A 9,912-nucleotide genomic window follows, 5' to 3' on the forward strand; every position below is an offset into this window, starting at 1 on the left:
TGTGTGTGTGTGTGTGTGTGTGTGTGTGTGTGTGTGTGTGTGTGTGTGTGTGTGTGTGTGTGTGTGTGTGTGTGTGTGTGTGTGTGTAAGTACATATGTGTGAATATTTATGTATGTACGTATGCATGTTTGTATGTATTTATGCATGTATGTCTTTCAGATTTATTTCAAAATTTCTTGCCAATCGAGAAAAACTGGTTTCTAACCTCGATCCAAGGTTCCTTCATTGGAATTTCAACATCAACAGGGTACTTTTGCATGTATACGTGAATATGTGCAGTATTTGGAGTCAGTGCATGAGTAGATTTGTGCTTTGTTTTATGTATTATTCACATGTATATAGTTGCATTCTAGACATGCGCACATATACTCAAATGATAAACTTCTGGAAAGTTTTACAGATTTTTACAGTTCCAGTAATGGTTTTGTTTTGTAGTCTTCGAATCGGCTTTCTCCTTTCTGGTTTCGAAAAGCTTAATTTCTCAAAATTGGTACTTAGGCAGTATCCAACATATCCCAAGGCCCCAATAATTACAGGTATAACCCTGAACTTGTAAAGTTGACAATATTTCACCAAACTTTCGGCCGAGGTTGACTTTGCCTTTCATCCTTTCGGGGTCAATAAGATAAGTACCAGTTGAAAACTGGAGTCGAAGTAATCGACTCATTCCATTACTCGAATTTTCTGACCTTCAGCCAAAATTTGAAATCAATATTTCACCAAACTCCAGTCAAATCTAGAATTTTTTTTTTTTCGTTTTCAGTGTTTATATCATCCGATACAGAGTACTTAAAATTACGTTTAGATTGCAAATTAATTAGAAATCAATAATATATTAGGAGTGATGTAAGGTGGTATGACCAAAACTACCTCATTTTGGAGATGGCACTAAAACGTAGCCATCAACACGACTAAAAGTCAAACTCTAAAATCACTACAATATAATTATAAAAGTGCAGAAGTTCACAGTGTTTTCGGTCGATAATATCAGGCATTCATTAATTTCCTTTCTTTTAAAAACCTCCGAGTCATATTTGATCATAAAGCTGAAAGAAAACTCGTTATCTGTTACAGAAATCGACTCTGGAGAAAGTTTCAGATAAACAAATAGGATATCTTGGAGACATTTTGTCATAATTTAGATTATAATTGATAATCAGTGTGTATGTGCGTGTGTGTGTGTGTGTGCGCGCCTGTGTGTGTATGTGCGTGCGTGTGTGTGCGTGTGCGTGCGTGTGCGTGTCTATGTGTGTGGCTGTGTGTGTGTGTGTGTGTGCGTGTGTGTGTGTGTGTGTGTGTGTGTGTGTGTGTTTGTGTGTGTGTGTGTGTTCTTTAAAAGAAAATTTTCTTATCGTAAATGACGTTTATTATGACGTTTATTGAGAAGGCGAGAAGAAAACCTACGGTAGCTTACATAGCCACTGGCGGCAAAATAGCTGAATGAACTGGTAAAATTCTGGTTTATCAGACATTGAAGACGGTAGTTCGTGGTCTAGTCATCTTGAAATAATAACTTAAGATGCCATTACATTTCTGGTATTCTTTTATCTGTTTTATAGGAATTCGCCATACTTCAAGTCCAACGAAACATTAACATACTCGTAAGCTATCACATAAGTTAGATAAAAAAAATATTGGAAATCGCTTTAGTTTTTGGTGCTTTGTTAGCATTCCACCTGAGCAATCATAAATTGTTCATCCTTCCCAAAGCTTTCAGATGTCAGCCTGTCTATGAAGCTATACGATATGGATTATGTAACGCACGGTTGCAGGATTCGAACGCTGCATCTTTTATAAATCGTATTGTTGTGTTGATATTTAGGCGCAGGGTGAGTGGTTAAAAATTTCGTTTTGCAACCATGTAGTTTGGAGCTCAGTCAATAGTAGAAGACACTTGGGTAAGCGTCTTCTAATTATAGTGCCGAGCCAACCTTGTGAGTGAATTTGGTATACGTACGAGGAGATGCTGAAAAGTTCCTGGCTTTGGGTAAAAGAAGATACACGAGGATCGGTTAATTATGATTTATTCACCATATTTCCTCTCTCAGATTCGCACTCTTGTTGCAGCAGTCCTTCGGTTATTCTAAGCCCTGTAAAAGAACTCGGTGTTTGAACCTCCAGCCAGGCCTTTCGCGATACCCTTAAAGCCAGGAACTTTTCAGTACCCTCTCGTGTATAGATAGATAGATAAATAGATAGATAGATAGATAGATAGATAGATAGATAGATAGATAGATAGATAGATAGATAGACACTGGGGCTTCTCTAGGTCGTGCTGCTATTCCTTTGCATTCTTCAAGCCGAGTCTAGCCTGACTAAAATAGCTTGAACATCAAAACTGGATTAGATCCAAATGGATTGAAATTACGATCCTTTGATAAGGATATCTGGAACTTCTTTTTATGATATTACAGCCCCAGAATTGTTTAAATCAAATTATGATTCAATATAGAGCTGTTAGAGCAACTATTAAGTTGACCAGAATCGTCTAGTTGGCGGATAAGTAATCATATGGACCAACTCAGGGATCTTGTATACCAATCATTACTCCCAGGTCATCTTCTAGAAGTATGATCGATGGCATTGTATCGATCCTTATATAATAAAGAGTTTAGGTAAAAGAATTCACTCAACTGTCCGTATATTTTGAATATACACAAATCCAGACACTTGTAAAGCAATGGAAATGAGATTGTGTGGACTTCGGAGGTTTCTCAAAAGTTTTAATGGCCCAATAGAAATGAAGTAAAGAAACGGACCGGTTAGTAGATCTCTCACTCGGTGGTATTTTGTCATCCACAGATTCAAATTAGTATCTTTTTGTTGATTGGAAATATCCTGTGATTTAGTACAGAAATGAGAATTATTGTGCTCTGGGAGTTTATAAACCATTTGTTAATTTTACAGGACTGCTGTTATATGTATGGAATCATTCCACTTTGTGATATCAAGTTTCATTTTGGTATATTGTGATTTTGAAAGTTAAGTACTTTGGGTAAATACAACACCTAGCACTACCACTAGTGACATAATACGAACCACCGACTTATTGGTTACTTATCGACCTAGTCATCTGTATAACTCAGCATTAGACCACATCAATGAAGAGAAAGATGTGTTAGAATAAGATTTAAATACCACAAGTTATAATTAGAAAACGTTATTTCTGTTTCAGTGGTGTTAATTAATTAATACTCTGTTGTTAATCAACTGATGCCCCACACGGCAATCACATACACGCAAACGTGCGTGTGTGCATGTGTGTGACTTTGCATATTCAAGTATGTGTATGTAAATTTGTCTTAAAATGTATGTCTTCATATACGAGAGAGAGAGAGAGAGAGAGAGAGAGAGAGAGAGATACAGAGACAGAGATAATTTAACGGTCAAAATTTCTAAATACCTTGGATTCTAGGCTAACTTAACTTTAAATTGAAAATAGTCACTCTAATGAATTGAACCTCGAATTTGTTAGACAGGTCACGGAAAACACTTCGTAATGAATTATATTGAATATTGCATTCACACTTTTCAATCAAGAATTCTTTTGAAATCAAAAACTGTTGTCAGTCACGTGTTTGTTACCGAATTCTATTCTCTAAGAATGATGAAGTGTTCTGTTCAACCTCAGTAATACAAACAACCCAAACTAATTCTGTTGCTGGCTACTTCTTTGTTCTATCATTGAATCTTCTGGTTTTTGGTTTCTGTTTTCTTGACAACCTTGTTGTGAAATATAACTCTGCTGGAGGATAAACGTTTTTTTACCATTCTTTAACAATCAGCTGAGGAATAACATGTTATTTTTTTATCTCTATATTGATTTTAACATTTTAATTAAAATTTTTCAGCAGAAAGAAAAATACGTTTTAAAAAATGCTTATAAATCAGCTTGTTAAACATATATGATGTCTAAAATCGGCCATATTTTAATATATACATATTTTAATATATATATATATATTTTAATATATATATATTTTTAATATATATATATATTTAAATATATATATATATTAATATATAAATATTTTAATGTATATATATATATATATATATATATATATATACAAAACAAAGTAACTGAGATTCAAAGATTTATAGTGGCTAGATTCAGTGTTGATGTACTTAAGGTGTTGATTGGGTTTATGATATGGGAAGTAGAGTGAAGAGTTTAAATCTAAAGTAACATCTAGAAAATTTGCTGTCTTGTAAGAGTTTTCAAAAGAGATAGATAAGTTGAAGTTGGCGAAGAATTTATGTAAGAGTTTTCTAGTTTTTCTAATGCAGATTTTGTTAGGCCTGTTGCAATTAACAATTCATCGTCTCTATAGAAGCCTCCTTTGATGTGGGGGAATTGTGTGTAGAGGTGTTGAAGGAGGTACAGTCCGACTAGATCCGTGACCTGAGCGGAATCGGATGAATCCATGGTTATATCAAAGAAGTTGTTTCTGTTAGTATTGAGGTTAGCACGGGACCAAAACTTATTTTCGAAGGATATGAGGGTCTGCCTGGAGCCCTGGTAATCCGTTACAGCACTTAGCTAGCGTACCTAGTCGTTTAGATCATCTGTGAACTAAACCCCCATGCTTTGATACGTATATATATATATATATATATATACGCAATGATACGTATATATATATATATATATATATATATATATATATATATATATATATATATATATATATATATATATATATACATATATAATTGCTTACAGAAAACTCTACGGTATGACATATTCCGTTAATACTCCAATGTTTGCTCCTTCTGAGTTAGTCACAAGAGTAAAAGAAGTTAAATCTACCTCAATATTTTACAAGTAGCTGTATTTATTAAAATATATATGCTGCATGCTGGAACGTACATTCAAAAGATACCATAAACAATCCCCCTATTTCTCTCTTTCTCTCTCGCTTTCTGTCTGTTTGTCTGTCTGTCTGTCTGTCTGTCTTTCTCTCTCTCTCTCACTCACTCTCTCTCTCTCTCTCACTCACTCTCTCTCTCTCTCTCTCTCTTTCTCTCTCTCTCTCTCTCTCTCTCTCACTCTCTTTCTCTTAATATTGCATGATATGCCAAAATATCTACTTACCTAAGTTGTATTGCTTTCCCTAATGTCTATCTCATAACATTATTTTAACAAGTCACTTTCGGACTTGCAACGTGCAAATTTTACACTTCATTTGATTAAGCCCACCAACCAGTAACTTACAGGGATTGACGTTATTAATTATACTTTGGCCTTGACCTACGCACACAGAAGGAAAAAGTACTGGATTGTTTATGGTAAATATCATGGCATACATTTTATAACTTTTAATAAATCATTGGATTCCTCCAAAGTTTTTCGCCTCCATGACGAGCATCGTAGAACAGTCATTCTGGTTAATCTCTCTCCAAAATTTTATAAGTTCAAAAAACTGAGTCAAAGAGTAAGTGAAGTTAATAGCCCAACCTGAAATCGAACCTGCACCGCAGTCTCTGTTTGCGAGTAGCCTTCCATTCTACACTGAAAACTTATTTGTTTTTCGTATTTTGATGAAATTTTTTCATTTCCCTTGTGACGTAATTGATATTTAGTTGACGTCACGACTCGTAGTCCTTTACATTTTCCCACTCGTTTTGAAGATATTAGAAACATTGACAGCTGTTTCTATATTTATACATATATATATTTAGAATTATGTCTGATAAATACATCTCTTTAATCTTTAGTCTGATAAATATCTCTCTATTCTACTCAACTTGCTAAAAATAGCAACCAAACTCCCTACCATCTTAAAGAAAAGAACACATTGGAAAATATAGTTCCAGGGATACAAAAACAAAACGAGATGACCTTGGCTTGAATAACTTTGATCACGGGTCTGCTCGATCAGGACTAGAACTAAGCAACGACATCTTTTTAAAGGCACATCTTGCTTTATGTGAGCAGAGAGTTAATGTAAGTGAATGTCCCTTTAGCTTGTATTAATAAGTCGAAAACTACTAATGGTTGTGTAGTACCTCATGTACCTATACATGTACATGAGGTACTACGCAATTACAGATACGTACGGTACTATAAAACTACATAAGATACTACAAAGTTACACGAGATACCACACGGCTCCATGAGATATTACATAGATACATGAAGTACTGTAGAATTACATGAAGTACTATATAGCAATACGAAATGAGGTACTATACAGCTACACGGGGTACTACATGGTTAAAATAGCTTATACACTTGTATCCTTTTATTATGTCAGCTTTCTTGTTATCAGGAATAACTGTTAATGACTGATACAGGGTCAAAATCAAAATATCTTAAAAGAAATATCAGTTTGATAAGTGCCATGCACGAAACTCTCTGTCCTTAAGTTACATTTTAACTTTCTGCCGATTAAAAATACTAACAAAATATAAATACCCGTGCATTGAGTTCGGTATATCTTGTCTGTTCTACCAAACCTGTTAAAACTAATATAGAAATTTCAATTTGAAACAATTTTGCTTTAAACTTAAATTCGAATCAATAACAACTTAAAATTTTTTTATCGCAGTTTTTAGAGATTTTTCTTCAACATTTTTTTACAAGTTCAAACTTCCCTTTTAAGTTTGTTTTGTTATTAATTTATATATTTTTTTTAATATATTTTGTAGTTGAAATTCCTAGCAAAATGTTCAGTAGTTTAAACTATAGCAGCAACTTGGCTCTTCATTCATATTGATTACATTAGTCAATATCTCTAACTCCATCATACAAATCCCGGTGGCCGAAATCGAAATGCAATTCCAGTTCCTGATTGGAGCAATATACCTTCGTTAATTTCTTTGGAGAAGGCATGAACATCACAATTTCCCTCTGCCCTCATCTAAAATAAAATGATTTCGCGGTGAAGCAAAAACAAATCCAATAGCTTTATTTGTAAACAAGAAGACTAAATCACATTTTGTCCAAAAAATAATTATGTAACACAGTCTCTGAATCCAATAAAAACTCGGTTTTGAGTATCTAATAAAGCTTCAAAGCTGATAACTGCATGTTGTGTCTACATTGTATTTGGGGAAAGTTAATACTCCCTGCACTGACAAGGGTAGCATTTCCTGCGCATGGAATAAAAGAAATGAAACAGAGTTCATTAGCTGCAATACCAGTAACCAACAATACAAATAAACGCACAATTATTAAGTTTATGGTAAAAATATATTGGAAAATTTCCTTTTTCTAGGATTCAGAAAAGAGTCCGGCTTTTTTTGTCTTTCTTTGTAAGATATGTTGTCAAAGGCTTCTTCATGAAGATTTTATGCTTGGTAAATCACTTTCAAAGTGAACGATTAATGAGGAAACGCTTAAGTTTGTGAAAGTTTTCATCATTAAATGTAACGATGACAGTAAAAAAAAAAATGTTATACTTGGTAGGGATGGAGCACGAGCATTGTTTCTACAATGGATTGTTCCAACAGATCCAAGGACTATTACCAAACTATATATGGTAGCATTTTATTATTCATAGGTAAGTTTCGGCTGTGAAATGCATGCCCTTTATTTTGAGCTCAACTCTTCAAGAATGTTGGAACTTTATTAATTATTAAAAAAATCTCATCCATTAAATACAGAACTATGAACAGAATTAGAAAGTTAATCCGAAGATGTCTTATATTATCGGTCGTAATAGTGATCAGTTGGAATTGTTTTGAAGAGATTTTTTAATAAAATGTTTTAATATTTCTAGATCAATATTCTTAACTGGCAACAAATAACTTTAAAGATAGATTTCATTAATTTGAGTGGTTAGTTGTTGTTGTTGGCACTCCGTCGCTTACGACGTCGAGGGTTCCAGGTGATCCAATCAACGGAACAGCTTGCTCGTGAAATTAACGTGCAAGTGGCTGAGCACTCCACAGACATGTGTACCCTTAACGTAGTTCTCGGGGATATTCAGCGTGACACAGTGTGACAAGGCTGGCCCTTTGAAATACAGGTACAACAGAAACAGGAAGAAAGAGTGAGAGAAAGTTGTAGTGAAAGAGTACAGCAGGGTTCGCCACTATCCCCTGCCGGAGCGTCGTGGAGCTTTAGGTGTTTTCGCTCAATAAACACTCACAACGCCCGGTCTGGGAATCGAAACCGCGATCCTATGACCGCGATCCTATGACCGCGATCCTATGACCGCGATCCTATGACCGCGAGTCCGCTGCCCTAACCACTGGACCATTGCGCCTCCACATAGTGGTTAGTATGAGCAGCCTAAATATGCGATATACATTGTAAATGGATCCAATTTAAGTTTTGAAGGTATAAATATGCTTTTGCTATTTCAATTACATGAGAGCGTTGAAGTATCAATTATAAAGTGACAGTGTGTGTAACGAATTCTATAGGTAAATTTTATCTTAGGGAATATCATCAAAAGTTTTATTTAAAAAATCATTCTGAATCAATTCAAGAATATTTTTATAATATTTAACTCTTGCAGACTGTGGCTTAGAGGTCCATTCAGAGAAAAAGGAAGAGATGTAACAGTTAAATAAAGGAGATAGACAATCTTTCACTGAACTTGCGATACTGCTCTCACAACAACTCTTTGGAACGTCTCTCCAATATAGGCTTAGTGCTTAAAAACTCACACATAGATTTTAGCCGACGAGAATAGTCTGTCATGGGCGCCGAATATTCCATATCACGTGATTTCGGTCTACTGACAGACGATATTCGTCGACTACGATCTAGGTGTGTGCTTTTATGCACCAAGCACCTATAAGAGGGGGGTCTCTCAAGGCGAATAATGCAATATTCGGTGCTCTAACAAGACATCCATATTAAGTTGGATATTCAAAAATATTAGTTTGATTTTTAATGTTAATTAAATCAACTTAATTTAACGTTAAATGCAGTGAGAAGAGAATCTGATGGTTAACATATAGTGTCAACACCGGCAGAGTCAAACTGGTTTTGCAGATCTCAGGATGGCTGGAGAAAGTTTATAGGATTCTGAAGAAGAGACACAATAATATCATACCAAATTCGGCTGTTTGTGAGACATGCCATTTACTTGCATATCTCATTAGCTTCTTTAAAGTATCTCCGTCCTCCTACTACCATCACTATCATAATGTTAGGTATTGACAAATCCAGCCTCAAGGAATCTGCATCAAGGCTACTAAATAAATGAATGAGCAAGTAGTGGCACTGAGTATGTAATACCAAATATTAGCTTTTTGTTGCTGGAAATCTTAATAGGTAAGTGAATAGGGCAGAACACATCTCTTTGCAAAACGAATATACAGAACAGTTAGAGCTGAGCAATCCAAGCCCTTGAAACGCTCATCAAATATACTGCGCCCCACAATTTGCAGCAGTAACTTTATCCTCTTATTACGTTGTTTTTACAGCCATGTGTACCAAACCACTGGTTGGTGAACTGTCTTAACCACGTACATGTTGCAGCATTTGTAGTAATACGTAAGCCATAAACCATTCGATCGACACCCATCCTATATGGCTGCCAATACTAAACTACAGATACCCTTCAATGATCTTTTAAGTCGCGCCTTTCCCCATCAGAAACGTCTTCTCCTATGACACAATAGAAAGGTATTTGCTCGTAGATATTCTACGTTGTTATTGTTTTCATCGTTGTCATCGTCGTCGTCGTCGTCGTTGTTGTTAATGTTGTTTAAATCTTGATTAACTCTATGATGAAATGGATTCCAGACGTGACCATCTTACCTTTTATTTTATAGGGACTCACTACATGGTCCCCCGTTTCCTCATTGTTTATTAGATATCATTTGTGTGTGTGTGTGTGTGTGTGTCTGTGTGTGTGTGTGTGTGTGCGTGTGTGTGTGTGCGTGTGTGTGTGTGTGTATTCTTATATGTATGTGCATGTACTTATACATATACACATATATTTGTA

The sequence above is a fragment of the Octopus bimaculoides genome, chromosome 9 (assembly GCF_001194135.2).
Source record: "Octopus bimaculoides isolate UCB-OBI-ISO-001 chromosome 9, ASM119413v2, whole genome shotgun sequence".
Lineage (NCBI taxonomy): Eukaryota > Metazoa > Mollusca > Cephalopoda > Octopoda > Octopodidae > Octopus > Octopus bimaculoides.